Source organism: Chrysemys picta, chromosome 10 (assembly GCF_011386835.1).
Source record: "Chrysemys picta bellii isolate R12L10 chromosome 10, ASM1138683v2, whole genome shotgun sequence".
In the NCBI taxonomy this organism is placed as follows: Eukaryota; Metazoa; Chordata; order Testudines; family Emydidae; genus Chrysemys; species Chrysemys picta.
The window spans coordinates 52,229,223-52,244,617 of record NC_088800.1 but is presented as its reverse complement, the minus strand read 5'-3'; the positions used below and the strand labels follow the sequence as shown (position 1 = coordinate 52,244,617).

At 49.5% G+C, this 15,395-nt stretch overlaps 1 protein-coding gene across 12 annotated transcripts in view; it reads left to right on the top strand.

Annotated features, from left to right (window-relative positions):
• The window catches only part of CAPN15 (calpain 15), a 109,446-nt gene that overhangs the window by 34,964 nt on the left and 59,087 nt on the right, over positions 1–15,395 (top strand). Inside the window, exon 1 of one of the 12 annotated variants that reach the window (XM_065558694.1) lies at positions 711–1,438. The exons of 10 other annotated variants lie outside the window; for them this stretch is intronic. The gene's annotated coding sequence lies outside the window, so the exon portion shown is untranslated. Of the gene's footprint in view, positions 1–710; positions 1,439–1,759; positions 2,987–15,395 lie in introns of those variants that run through there. One more of the 12 variants, XM_065558692.1, reaches the window with a different exon arrangement.

The window sequence follows — 15,395 nt, the reverse complement described above, 5'->3', positions numbered from 1 at the left end:
GTTCCGTATCCTCTTTCCAGGGCAATGGAAGGGTTTTATAACTTTTCTTTCCTGTGGCCCTCCCCAGGAATCTGCATATGGACTCAGAACTTGTATGGCAAGGGCCAGTCCAGTGCAAAATCTAATGGCTGCATTTAGAGCCCGTGGATTGGATTTCAAATGCAAATACTGAGACCCTTTGCCTGGGCTGTGGCAGCACAGAGCTGTGCTATAGTGCAGTAGAAAAAGCACAGCTGGCCTGTGTTTTAAATAGCGTTAATGTCAAGATGCTCACCATTGGCGTAGCAAGAGACCAGTGGCCTTGCCACTTCTTCTAGGTCAAGGGTCGGCAACCTTTCAGAAGTGGTGTGCCAAGTCTGCATTTATTCACTTTAATTTAAGGTTTTGCGTGCCAGTAATACATTTTAACGGTTTTTAGAAGGTTTCTCTCTATAAGTCTATATATAATATAACTAAACTACTGTTGTATGTAAAGTACACAAGGTTTTCAAAATGTTTAAGAAGCTTCATTTAAAATTAAATTAAAATGCTGATCTTACGCCGCTGGCCCGCTCAGCTCGCTGCCAGCCTGGGGTTCCGTTCACGTAGACCGGCAGCGGGCTGAGCGGGGCCAGCGGCTGGGACCCCGGCTGGCAAGGGCCCGGCAGCCAGAACCCTGGGCCGGCAGCCAGAACCCCAGGCCGGCAGCGGGCTGAGCGGGACCCCGGCAGGCAGCAGTGTGCCATTAAAAATCGGCTCGCATGCCGTCTTTGGCACGCGTGCCATAGGTTGCCAACCCCTGCTCTAGGTTCTTGCTGCACCCATCGCTGTGATATCTGAGCATTCTGATACTCCCAAGGTGCATGTGCACGCAGATCTGTGGCTGTCTCCCAGTATGCAAGGGTCTTGATGGTTTTGCTTTAAATACACTCAGGTCCAGGGTCCTGTCCTCATGATCCCAGAGCTGTGGGCTGGTTGCCAAGGAAGCAAGTGTAAGTGTGTGTGTGTGTGTGTAGCTGGTGGGTCCCCCATGCCACTGGAACTGCTTGCTGTACCCCCTAGGGGAGGGGTCTGGAGATGGGTTTGGAGCATTCTGGATGCATTTCTCCTCATTGATGCCTGGACAAAAGTCCTTGGGGGTTTGGGGGCCGGGAAGGGAGAGGGGATTGGCAGGAGGGGGCAGAGCAAGCACTGTAAAAAGAATGCTCTGTTGAGTCTCCCCTGAACAGCTCTATCAGCTTCACTGCAAACTCCTCTGCTGCCTGAAAGGAAACAGGTTTGGGGCGGAAGTGTGGGCCAGCATTTCAGGGCAGATCATCCCGAAGGAGCTCTAAGGCTGCCGAGAGGCATTGTGCACAGCTGCCTCCCAGAAGTAACTATGGAATTAATATGCTGGCAGCAGGAAGGGGGAACCTGCTGAGCTCCCAGGCACGGCTCAGCCACTTCAAGGAAGGCAAAGGTAGGAACAGGCCTGGCTCCAGGCACCAGCATTCCAAGCAGGTGCTTGGGGTGGCAATCTGCAAGGGGCGGCATTCCATGTGTTTTTGCCGCCCCAAGCAGCGCGCTGAATTGCCGCCGCGGACAGCGGGGGCAGTCCGTGTGCCGTTAGGGCGGCACTCGCGTTTCCGTGGCGGTGGCAATTTGGCGGCAGCTTTTATGTTCAGCTGCCCACGGCGGCAATTTGGCAGCTTCTGTCTTCCGGCTGAAGACAGAAGCTGGCGCCGAATTGCTGCTGCCGCGGAAAAGCGCGTGCTGCCCTAACAGCACACGGACTGCCCCCGCCATCCACGCCGGCAATTCAGCGCGCTGCTTGTGGCGGCAAAAACAGTAGAGCCAGCCCTGGGTAGGAAGATTCCCCAGGGGTAATGCTAAGGGCTGGGGAAATGAGAGAGCCAATATTCCGCCTGCGGAGTGCTGGGGAATGTCTGCCCCTCTGAGAAACTGGCTGTGTTAACCCTTGTGGGGAAAAAGAACTAGGTGGCCCTCTTTAAGACAGCCAAAGTAACACTGAAGGCCCAATTCAGGCCCTCTGACAGAAGCTGACTATACAGACGGGCCTCTACATAAAACAGTACAGGCCAGGACCTGAACAAAACTAAGCTATACAAGCCCCTGTCAAGGCTATAACCAGAGGGGGGAAGGGGGGGGGGGGGAAGGGAGCAATGCGAAAGGCTTAGCAACATAATAACTGCTTGTTTATGAAAAACATGATAGCCTCTTGTTGTGAAACATAACTACCTATCTGTAAGAACATAACTGCTTGTTTATGAAAGATAACGGCTTATATGAAGAAATTGCCTCTAGTAAAAGCCAGCTTCCCCTTTAGTTCCAGCTATCTGCCAATCATATATCATCTTTGGGCGTCCCATGCCCTTAACCAGAGAACCCTGGAAAAAAACAATATGTACCCTGACGAAAACAACACTCTAACTGGTGCCAAGTACCACCCATGTTGGAAACCCCCCACCCAACAGGCACCCAATTCTCGTAAATAATGAGGGAACTACTGGGAAAAAGGGACAGATCCCAACTCTTATGTTCGCATAAATGACGAATAAATGACGTATTATTTGTACTATGCTTGCGGTTTGAGCAAATAAAGCAGCCTGCGTGCTGTGCTAGGTGTGGTAGTTTTCGGACTGCTACCCCAACGCGTTGGTATGTTTTGCAATAAACTGGCCTCAGGCTTGAGTCTGTGAACTAAAATCAATGCGTGGGTGATTTTTTCCACGACACCCCTGAACTCCCACTGCATTGTGTGCCAGCAGCCAAGGGTAAGGGGCTTTGAGGTGACAACTGATCACAGCAGAGGTCAGGCAGGAAGCTTCTTGGATTGTTTGGTTGTTGTTTTTGCTTTGCTTTGAAGCATCAGATATGGGCTGCTGCAGGAGGCAGGATGCTGGATTTGAGTGTGATCTGCTCTGACACCACCTACGCTCCTACAGAATGGAAAGTCAGGTCTTGGTTAACAAGATGGTTCAGAAGCCAACAGAAGAACAGTTAAAAGGTAGTGATTTTTCCCCGCCCCCAAATCCCTGGGCAGCTCATGGAGTGGGATAGAAGGGCTCTGTCAGAGCTGCATTCATCTTGTCTCAAATGGAAGCTTATTTGCTGTACCTGGGGGAAACAGACTTCTGGAAGCCATGTCCATTGCAAGTGATCTATCTGAATCCACGGTGAGGTGGCCAATGTGATGGGGAGGACGACTGTTCTGGGGTTGGGAGTACGACAAGAGAATTAATCAGGACTGGGAGAAGGAGGTGTCAGTGCTGTTGGAATGTAAAAGTCCCTGGGCTGTAGATTACATTGTGCATCTGTGCTCTGCTCTGAGTGAGGCCTTGCTGCTGCATTGTTCCAGCTGTCTTCCCTCTAGTGCGTAGCCTTCCCAATAACTGCTAGGGCACCTTCCCCCAGGACTACAGCTGCCCAGTGACCCACTGCAAGCCTCACCAGGCCTCCAGGCATAGTACTAGCAGAGTACAAATAATGCAGCTGGCAAGGAATAGCTAACAGAACATCCCATCTGTGACGTTGTGCAGTCTATATGGTTTTATAAAAACTTGATAATAAGTCAATATAATGTAACTGAGATAGTTTTAGAGAAAATACGGTAATAAGTGAATGTAAGTAACTGGGATATGCCTCATGCAAAAGGTCTCTTGTAAGGTATCATTACAAATCTTATAATCTACTGAGTGTGATCATCTGATTTGTATAAATGTACCACTCTTGTATCTAAAACTAGAAATATAAAATGTAACTCTGAGGGCCTATTGTAATTGTGTAAAGTGTGGACCATTAATGATGGTTTGGAATCTTGATGACTCCCATTGTCTGCAGATGGCTGTATTTACCTGTGAGTCTTCCTGTATATGTGTGTGCTGGCAAGTGAGTAATGAAGTCTTGCAGTGACATGTGATCATGTCACCTGAACTGGAATCCATCTTTAACCTGGTGCTTTTCCAGTGAGGGGGGGTGGAAACCCAGAGAGACAAAGAGTTCCCGCCTTATGCAAAAGATATATAAAGGGGGGGAAGAGAACAGAGAAGGGGAGAAGCCATCATGAAGAATCCCCTAGCTACCACCTGAGCTGCAACAAGAGCTGTACCAGGGGAAAGAATTGTGCCCAGGCCTGGAAGGTGTCCAGTCTGAGAAAAACTTACTGAAACATCTCTGAGGGTGAGATTATCTGTATTCAGTTTGATTAGGCATAGATTTGCGCATTTTATTTTATTTTGCTTGGTGATTTACTTTGTTCTGTCTGTTACTACTTTGAACCACTTAAATCTTACTGTCTGTATTTAATAAAATCACTTTTTATTTAGTAATTTACTCGGAGTATGTATTAATACCTGAGGGAGCAAACAACTGTGCATATCTCTCTATCAGTGTTATAGAGGGCGAACAATTTATGAGTTTGCCCTGCATAAGCTTTATGCAGGGTAAAACGGATTTATCTGGGTTTAGACCCCACTGGGAGTTGGGCATCTGAGTGCTAAAGACAAGCACTCTACTGTGAGCTGTTTTCAGGTAAACTTGCAGCTTTGGGACAAGTGATTCAGACCCTGGATCTGTGTCTGGAGCCAAACAGGAGTGTCTGGCTCAGCAAGACAGGGTGCTGGAGTCCTGAGCTGGCAGGGAAAGCAGAAGCAGGGGTAGTCTTTGCACATCAGGTGGCAGCTCCCAAGGGGGTTTCTGTGATCCAACCCGTCACACCATCATTCATGCCAGAAATGGTCTCTCTCTGCATCCCTGGGAGTGGAACTGAAGTAGGCAATGACGAGTTATGAAGAAACCAGCTGAAGGTGGCGGGGAAAAGAGACTGTGTACAGATGGCCTGTACTAGATGGAAGCTCTTCTCTGGTACAGCAGGTTATTAAATCCAGCAGCAAACTGCCTGCAGCCCCATTCACATTCACATGCAGTGTGTAGGCCTTTGGGGTCTGTGCCTTTGCTGGGCAGTTCAGGGTGTTTCAGGGTGTACCCTATGCGCCTCCTTTCCCAGCCATTTACTTCCCTTCCCACGCCCACACATACTGACAGAGCTTCACAGAAAGGTACAGCTGTGGGATAGGTACCAGAACCAGGCAAAGTTTGCCCTGTGGAGGGTCAGCCTGACAACCTGCTGGAAGCCCGAGGGCTGCCTCTGTCTTGTGTACAATGGATCAGATTGCAGCCCCCCTCATCTTCAATGCAGTGAGTCAGACCCGGGAGACTACAGCTCCCAGCATGCAGTGCTCAGAGTGGCAGTGCTTGCTGGGCCCTGTAGTTTCCACAGGACTACGCCTTTGTATTAAAGACAGTGGGTACACCAGTATCGCTTTGGTGTCTCACTCCCATTGACGGTCAGTGAGAGTTTGTGTCTTCGAAAATCTCCCCGAATGGCTATTGTGGTCCCCCTTAGAGCCTGGTGTGAGCGATGCATTGGTCCGCTGAGTTGTGATGCAAGCAGTTTCTTTCCAACTGCCCCTTGGCACGATGAGAATGCCTCCAGATAGCCATGCAGGCCAAAAGCAGGCTGGCAGGAAAGCAGCAGCTTCTTTCCCCTGAGTCAGAGGAGGCGGCATCTCCATTCAGACTGCATTTAGGGGACCGAGGTTATGTGCACAGGCAATTCTGTGCTTGTTCTGGTCCCTGTGCTGAGGATCACCTACTCTACACGCAGCCTTGGCTGGGGTAGGAGGTCTCATCAGACCGTAGCTACTTGTTGCAGCAAGTGGGTTGTCGTTACATGCTAGGAAGCTGAGCGAAAAGTCTTTTACAGCTGCGTTGCCTGGTGGCTTTAGTGTGTCTCTGCAGAGAGGGCTGGATTTAGAAGCACATAATGCTTCTGGGGGTGTTTAAAAAAAATAATTAGCACGAACCTTGGGATTCCATCCATCCTCTGGCGTGAGAGCCTGATCATCAGCACCGCCAACGTATTGACAGCAGCTTCCCCGGCCCCCAGGTGCCATGGCGATGGGTGAATTAGGCATGACGCAGAGCACGTGGACAGTACAGAATCTCCTAATGAGCAAATAAAATTGGGTCACGATGCTCTGGTTCACAGCAGTCATGTAGATGCTTCACTCCTTTGGAGTGCTAGCATGGGCTCTGGAGCCAGCCGTAGGGGAGGAGGGGAGTGTCTCAGCTTGCTCTGTGTGTTTAATAGGCTGTCTGCGAATGCACTGTCCATAGTAAGGTGGCTAAGCGGTCACAGCGGCCGACAAGCCCCATCTGTCATGTGTAGTGTTAAGTCTCTTGCGGGCAGAATGCTGACTCTCTCTCTCTCCTTCATCTGTGACCCATGGGCTGGCAGCGGTGCTGCTTAGCCTTCCCTCCTTCCCCTCGGAGTGTGCACATGCCAGCTTGTGCCAAGATTACTCGTGGGGGGGGGGGGGGGGAGTCCTTGGCAGGAGGGGCAGGACATGTGCGTTTAAACAGGCTGCAGAATTTGACCTGCCTTAACCCCTTAATCATGGAACTTTAAAAAAAAAATCCAAGAATGATGATGTGCCTGGATTTATTTAGCAGCTGTGTGCGTGGGGGATGGGATGGGAAGGAGGACTGTAGGGTTGGAGGAGAGCTGGAGCTGTGGGGGGTGGAGTGAAGAGTGGAAAATGCAGTGATCTGGGGAGCCCAGAGTGATGGCAGGCTGGTCAGTACACCACACAGCTGCCTGTGGCTACCAGTCAGTGGGGAGAGCGGGAGGGACGCTGCAGGTGGGGGGGAGCAGGCATTGTATAGTGAGGGATGTAGTGCAGTGGGATTGCCTGGGAATCAGGTTGTTCCTGGTGTGCTGTTTCTATGGCACTTGGCAATTAAGGGGTTAATTGGTTATGATTGGACAGTGACCAACCTCTGGATTCTAGCTATTTAGCCGCTAACTTGAGCAGTCATACTCTGAAGGAGGTAGTAAACAGTATGTTGGGCTAAATAAAGTCTGAGTCCAAAGTCTTCCAGGGTACAGTATAATTCATAGGTGTTTCATTGGTAATTACTGTCTTACTGAAATGTCACAGGAGAGAGTATTTCGGAGGTGTGGCTGGGGCAAGTGAAGGTTTTCTCCTTCTGGGAAGATACCTTGGGAGGCCAAGGTGGCCATCTTTGCTGTGGGCATCCGGTGCTGATGTCCCAGAAGGAGAACTGGAGGGTAGGAGGGTAGCACTGGAATGGGTTACAGCACTGGAATGAGTTACCTAGGGAGGTGGTGGAATCTCCTTCCTTAGAGGTTTTTAAGGTCAGGCTTGACAAAGCCCTGGCTGGGATGATTTAGTTGGGAATTGGGCCTGCTTTGAGCAGGGGGTTGGACTAGATGACCTCCTGAGGTCCCTTCCAACCCTGATATTCTATGATTCTATGAATACATGTACAGTCCAGCTGCTGTCAACAACGCCATTTAGTCTGTCCCTGCTGTCCTTTCTGGTTCAGTGTAATCCTTTTAATTCACCTTGCTGTGCCTGAGAAGCCAAAAGAGCGACAGTTTTATAGATGAATCACACAGCAAAGCTGAACAGCCTGGATTTCTGTGCAGAATGTTCCCCTGAATGGGCCGGCACCAAGGAAGTCAGGTTTCCCCATACTATAAGGTACACTTCCACCCCATGACATCCTCTTGGTGTTTCCTGGCTCACTGATGGTATCCCATAATGGAGCATCCTGTGACATCACAAATACCAGGGACAGCAGCAAGAATCCTGGCATTTTATGGTGCATTCTACTGTCCTCTTTAGTGAAGCAGGAAGTCCAGAAGGTCTCTGTCTCGCAGGCCCTGGGATCACATAGACTAGTGCCCCCTCTTTACTGTGCAGGGTGCTCTCTGGAGCAGATATAGCTGAGGTGAATTTCCGTCTTGGCTTTGCAACTCGCTAGTCAGCACCTCTAGCCCAAAGCAATATTTCATATCCTTGCACTGGCCCATTAGGATCAGTTAGCATGCTGGCCCCATAGCTGCTGTCATCGGCACAGGGAAGAGAGGAAGCACCACAACCTGGGATCTGTTTAAACACCTCCAGGAGACGCACAAGGAGGAGAGGGGAAGGAATGTTGGCTGATTAGCAATGGATGAGACCAATATGGATAGAAGCGTTTATCCTTTGAGCTTCTCAGAGGCTGTCATCAATATAAGAGGTAGCCAAAGAGATGAACAATATCCAGTGGGCAGGAGTGTCACAGATATAAGAATTAAATGACCTTTATGGAGCAGCTGTGTGTATGAACTGATCCAGACCTAGTGAGCTGCTGTCTGCAGATCCTATCCACTGCTGTGATCCCATCTGACCGCCCAAGCTAAACGGAATTGGGCCTGGTCAGTAGTTGGGTGGCACACTTCAAGGAGGTGCGTCAGGAAATAGTACTTATAAGCTCACAGGTGCCCTTGGAGTTGGTCCCGAGCCACATCTACCAGAATGGTAGTGGGGCTGGGTCTGACGAGATGTGAAACTGTGGTCCTGACCGCTCGTGGTCCTTAAAGATCACGCAGCACTTGTGGGAGCTGGGATGTTGAGCCCCAGTGAGCGGATTACGTTCTAGTAGGAGTAATTACTCTCTCCCTGAATTTTGTTTGGTGCTGTCAGACAGGCTGCCCCAGAGCAGGCTGCATTTCACTGATGACAAAGGGATGCAGCTACCATTGAAGTCCAATGGAAATTTTGCTATTTCAGTGGGAACATGACCGAGTTTAATTCTGCAGCATGCAGTGAATGTTCCATGGGATCTGCCGAATGCCCTCGACAGTGGTTGACTTCTACCCAGGAGACACTCCCTGTGAGTTACTTGGCACCTTGCAGGATTGTGCCCTTAAGTACCTTGCTGAATTAAGGTCTAAATATGTGTTTAACTTTGTCTGGCTTCTGTGGGGCTGTCCATGTGCTCTGCTACCTTTCTGAATCAGGGCCTGAGTCCACATGTCAGTTAGTTTGTAGAGCCCTTTGCCACGCTCCTCCTAGGGATTGCAGAGAAGCGTGCCGATGGGTGATGGAGAGATGTTGGCAGAGTTGTCCCTTGCCTGATTCAAGGAGCCTGGTAAACATTGTACAAATCTGGGCATGGGCCTCTGTGAGCCCCTGGGCAGTTGCTTGCATTCCCTGTGCCTGTACACTCTCAGTGAGTCTGACCCCTGGAATGGTGTAGAGGCAGGGAGGCTTCCTGTTCGAGGTACCCTGCATGCGTTTCCGTGTGAAGTGAAGCCAGGTATTTAGCATTTCAGGCACTGGAGGCTGGAGCCCAACAGCTGGAAGTGCCTTGTGATTCACTGAATGGAGATGTGAGGGATGGGAGCTTTGGAACCCTGCTGCCACCGCTGACCCATTCACCCCCCTCCCTCCTTTTTCTTTGCTGACTTTATTTAGCAGTGCTACAAATTGCAGCATAAATCCCAAGTGGGCAGCCACCAGTAAAGCTCCTCCCCGCCCTCTGCACTGGAGAACTGTCGCTGGGAATGGAGGCTGTGGGTGAGCACCTCAGCTGGTCCTGATTCCATAGAGAATAGAAACCCCTGTGTCTGTCTCATTATCCCAGCAGCTTTCCTCTGATTCTCCCCTCTGTGGGCCATCGAGCCCCCTAACCTCATCTCACGACTGTCTGCACAAGCTGTGAAATTCTTCCCCCTCAAATAAGATGCCTCTGAGGTGCTGTCCCTAGTGGGAAAGATCCTGCATGTCTGGAATTGACTATGGACTCCTAACACCGAAATCTATAGGTCTGAGTTTCTGTTCTCACTGGTGTAAATCAGGAACTGCTCCCCTGTGTATGATGTTACATTAGTGTAGGTTAGAGAAGAACCAGGCCCATGTTATCTCTGGCTAATCACCCCAGTGTTGAGATGTTTCCTTGGACACATGCCCTCCATGCCCCCATATAGCCCTCTCTGTCCTATAATACCATTGCCCCTCGTCAATGCACAAAGTCCCCAGGGGACAATAACACCCCTTTATAAAGCTGGGAAGGGGCTAGCTAGAGTAACAGAGCATGCAAGCACCTCTGCCTGTGCTTTACAGTGCTTCGTGTTTCTTTGGCACCTTCCATCTCAGGATCTTAAAGCACTACACAAACATTAATACATCTTCATCACAGCTTCCTTTGGAGGTAGCTGAGCATCGTTAGGCATGTTTTACTGAGGAGGAAATTAAGGTTCCGGGTAACCTGCAAAGGAGCTTGGAAAAAGTGCATATTTGTGTGCTCCCTTTGTTTCTTTAAGACGAATGAAGAATGGTGGAAAGTGGTGTGCGAGTGAGAGAGCTTTAATAGTCATGCTATTAAGCATAGAAACACCATGCTGGGCACATCTGGCTGTCCCTAGTTTTGCAGGGGGACTTCTTGCAGCTCTGCAGGATGTTTGCTGAGAATCTTAACCTAACCGAAGGTTTCAGAGTAGCAGCCGTGTTAGTCTGTATCCGCAAAAAGAAGAACAGGAGGACTTGTGGCACCTTAGAGACTAACAAATTTATTAGAGCATAAGCTTTCGTGGACTATAGCCCACTTCTTCGGATGCATATAGAATGGAACATATATTGAGGAGATATATATACACACATACAGAGAGCATAAACAGGTGGGAGTTGTCTTACCACCTCTGAGAGGCCAATTAATTAAGAGAAAAAAAACTTTTGAAGTGATAATCAAGCTAGCCCAGCACAGACAGACAGTTAGATAACAAGTGTGAGAATACTTACAAGGGGAGATAGATTTCAATGTTTGTAATGGCCCAACCATTCCCAGTCCTTATTTAAACTGGAGTTGATTGTGTCTAGTTTGCATATCAATTCTAGCTCAGCAGTTTCTCGTTGGAGTCTGTTTTTGAAGTTTTTCTGTTGTAATATAGCCACCCGCAGGTCTGTCACTGAATGACCAGACAGGTTAAAGTGTTCTCCCACTGGTTTTTGAGTATTTTGATTCCTGATGTCAGATTTGTGTCCATTAATTCTTTTGCGTAGAGACTGTCCGGTTTGGCCAAACCGGACAGTCTCTACGCAAAAGAATTAATGGACACAAATCTGACATCAGGAATCAAAATACTCAAAAACCAGTGGGAGAACACTTTAACCTGTCTGGTCATTCAGTGACAGACCTGCGGGTGGCTATATTACAACAGAAAAACTTCAAAAACAGACTCCAACGAGAAACTGCTGAGCTAGAATTGATATGCAAACTAGACACAATCAACTCCGGTTTAAATAAGGACTGGGAATGGTTGGGCCATTACAAACATTGAAATCTATCTCCCCTTGTAAGTATTCTCACACTTGTTATCTAACTGTCTGTCTGTGCTGGGCTAGCTTGATTATCACTTCAAAAGTTTTTTTTCTCTTAATTAATTGGCCTCTCAGAGGTGGTAAGACAACTCCCACCTGTTTATGCTCTCTGTATGTGTGTATATATATCTCCTCAATATATGTTCCATTCTATATGCATCCGAAGAAGTGGGCTATAGTCCACGAAAGCTTATGCTCTAATAAATTTGTTAGTCTCTAAGGTGCCACAAGTCCTCCTAACCTAACCGAAGTAGCAGTGGTTGACGTGCTGTCAAATACTTGAATATGAAGCATTCTGGCTCCAAACCTGTAGTCATCCAGGATAGATGAGACCTACAGGTCTAATTAAAAAAATGAACAAACCGCAACCCTTCACACATTTTTTGACTCCCGACTGGAGTCAATTCATAAAGAAGCAGAAAAGGGCATGAACCCAGTTTCTTTCCTCTCTGCGGGCCTCTTTTTAAGTTACTTGCCCAAAGATGCATGGCAAGTCAGTGGCAGTGCTAGGAAGAGAGCCCAAGGCTCCGACTCCTCGTGCTAACCGCAAGGCCATCCTTCCTCTCTGAGCCAACTCACCCTTTTGGTTCCCCAGTTAAATTCAGTGTTGCCAACTCCACATAGCAGGAAGTTACCAGACAAACCCTGAAAAGTCACTAGATGTAGCTGTTTAAGCACTCAAAAGGAGTCAAAAATGTCACCGAACAAAATTTCCATTCACAAGCAGCTCTTCCATGCTCTTCTTACTACATTCTGGTGCACATCAGAAGCAACTACAACAGTACACTGTCATGATTAGGAGGGCGCCCTCTGCTCATTGGGAAGGGCGCTCTGAACACTGCAGCCCAGGCTGGCTGGTGTTGGTTAATTTCAGCTGAGCCTTCCTTTCTTGCCAGCCTGGATTTGAGCCTACGGGTGAGTGAAAGGGAGAGCCCAGAGTCAGAGTGAAGAGGGCATTCTCCTGACCTGAGCTTGGCGCTGCAGGGAGCCAAGAAAAAGATTTAAAAACAAAAATCCACTAGCCGGACCCCTTCCACCCGCTTCCAGGGTTTGATTTCTGAGAATAGCTGGACAGCTAACCCCAGGCCAAGCCAGGGGAAGGAATAAAGGGCAACTGAAATCAAGCTAGCTCCACCTTTGATCCTGTAGTAAGGGCTTCGTTCTTGGAGGCACAGTGCCCCCCATCCCATTGGGGTACATGGCCCTGTCTCATCCCACCCCACCTTCCATCCGTGCGGCTCTCCTCACTGGCTTACCTGCCTCTCCCGCCCTGCCCACTACATTAGCCATCTTTCCCTGCATCACAGGCTGTACTACCTACTATGGTGCAGTGAGAAAGAACACATATGAGTAAAAACAAGCCCTGGCTAATGTGCTGCTCTCTCCAAAGTGCGCCTGGCTTTAGCAAACTATTTAATTAGCCTCCACTTCTTTTCCTCGCCTACAGATTATAGTGATCTCAGCCCAAGAAGCCCTGGAATGTGATTCCTTCCGAGGACATGCCTAATTGAGGTGCAATGACATTGACTTGGTGTGCAATAGAAGAGCATGGAATTGATTTTATTAACATTATTGACTGCTTTGAATGATTTTGTGACTATAGATATTGGTGACTTTTTTTTCTCTGAATGTCACTGTAATTGGCAGTGAAATTTGCTAGATTTGTCACTGGTCACTTTGACACTTATTTTCTCTCTGGGGAAACCAAAAAGTCACTAAATCTAGTGACAAAGTCGCTAAGTTGGCAACACTGAATGGGATGGGTTCATTTCAGCTGTTTTGTTCTCGGTCCTTTCTGCTCTCATCACTGTGACTCCCCCCCCGCGCTCCAGGAGGAGGGAACAAGTTCAGATCCTGTTTGGATCCCCCTGGAAATGTATCTGAAGATCAGTCTGTGGTACCACTGCCCAGTGGTTGCTCGTGGGCAGAGCTGAAGCCCTTTGAGGGCTCTTTTGAAAAGGCTTCTCAGTGGGGTTGCTGGCTTCCTCCATGGAGCCCACTGTTTGAAAGTGCGCTGCACAGTTTGGGTCAGTAGAGCAGCTGGCCCTGTATTGGTTCCCTGTCTCCAGGGAAAGCTTTTCCTGCTAGATTGCCAGCTGTTAACGATACATGGCCCTGGGACAGAGAGGGAAGCATACTGCTGCTCTGTGCTAGTCTGATGCGCCTGCCAAGTCTGCCATGCCATGCATGGTACCGCCATCAGTCTGTGGGGTGATGAAAAGATCCTCTGCGTGGAAGGCTGCCTCAGGATGCTGAAGTCTGGGGGTCTCTGTTGCTTGAGGTTGCCCCCAGTTTCCCTAAACAGGGTCTCACTCTGCTGTAGGCTGCAAGTCAAGCTTAGGCATGAGAGGGCATGGAGTTCATAGTAAGGCCTGGCTGCTTGTAGGGAGATGGTGCACAGCATGCTGGGATTTGTAGTTATCATAAAACTGGGGCTTGGGATGTATAGATTTGCCCAGGGTGGCCGATTCAGCCTTGGATCAGATCCCATTTGTCTGCCCTCTTTCTCAGGCTCTGACCGCTCTTGTCCTCCCAGCGTCTCAGTGTGAGCGCAGCCACTTCCCTACATTGTAGGACCACAGAGCTCTATGGAGAAGTAGCTGCTATAGCTGACGGTGGGAGGAAGTCCATGGTAGTGCCACAAATAGCAGTTTGCTGGTGTGAATCTCCCTGGAGGGTCGTGTGTGAAGCAGGCCAAGGCCTGGAAGAGGGTCCACCAGTCCCTGTTCTAATGCGCTAAGCCCATCCACTCAGATGCTGCTGCCTGCAGTGCTAAAGGGTGCTTGGTCACACAGCCCCTCGCATGTGTTGAATTGCAGAAGCAGTTTGGTGGTTTGTCCTTTTAAAATCCCTCCTCCTCCCCGCTGCCCTCCTTAATTGCAGTAATATACCATATGCCCATGTGATTTAAATAAAGTTGGAGAGGCCACCCCGGAGCATCCGGAACTTCACTGCCCGTGGAAAATTGGCAATAAAAGGAGTCGTGTATCTGGCAGGGTAGGGGGAAAGCCCATAAAGGCACTGTCAGTGGAATGAGGGGAGTGCTCTTAGGTCTTTCATCTTCCTGCTCCTGAGGTGAGATACTCTCAGACCCACTGAGGCGCGGTGGCTGCTGGCTGGCTGACTGGGCCGCCAGCGAGCCGAGGAAAAGCTGGGACGGCAGGATGTGACTTTAGTGCTATGCAAAGGTGCCTGACTGACAGCCCTGCCGTGTCTAGGAAGCCTTGACAGCAGCTATGCAGGCTCCCTGTGCTGGTCTGCCAGAGATTCCAGTGCTGACCTGGCAGAGCTGCACCGCCCAGGGCGAGTGGAGAGTTCAGGCTCATCTAATCTTTGCTGTTTGCTGACTGAAAACAGGGGAAGTGGAGCATCAGTTGTATTGGTGGTTTGAGGATGTGGATGTCTGCCCACGAGGGCAGGAGGAAGAATGGCCTTTGTGGGTAAGGCACTGGCCTGAAAGCCTGGAGATTTGCCTTGGTTTCCTTCCTGGCTCTGCCACACACACCGTTTGGCCTTGGGCACATCCTGTGGTTTCTTGGTGCCCACCTGTAAAATGGGGTAACACCGACCTGCCTGTGAGGCTGAATTCAGGGATGTTTGTGAGACGCCAGGTTACAGGGTTATGGGCATAGCCCGCTGGCTCTTTTCATGCTGCTGCTGTTGCAGCCCCATAGGTCCAGTGGGGAGAAGGGGACATGGCAGCCAGAGGCCTTATGGTGTGGGAGAGGGAGGGGGAAATTAAGTCCCATCGCTATGTTCAGCCTGTTCTGCTGCCACATCGCCTTGGTTTGTGAGCTAGTCTGGCATTACAAGTCAAGCAGTGTCCAGCCATCTCAGCATTTTGATGGTAGACTCGCTATCAGGGGATACTCGGTGGTGGTGGTGGTGTTGCTTCATAGGTAGCTAGTGTCTGCATCTGCTCTGAATCAATAATCCATCACAACGCTGGGGGGGTGCTGTATAGCTGGCAAGAAACCTGACCATGGGGGGGCCTGACTAGTTGTGGCTGTTAAAGGTTCCATGATTCATCTCCTAAGAGTTAGATGTGTTAGTCCTGGTGTCCTGGCCAAGTTCCAGGCAGCCTATGTAAACTTCTCTGCAGGTTTGATTCGGTATAGTGTTCATCCCTTCCTGTCCTGAGCTGCTGTGCAGTGTTGCTGCGGTGCCTCACTCCAGAGGGGGCTG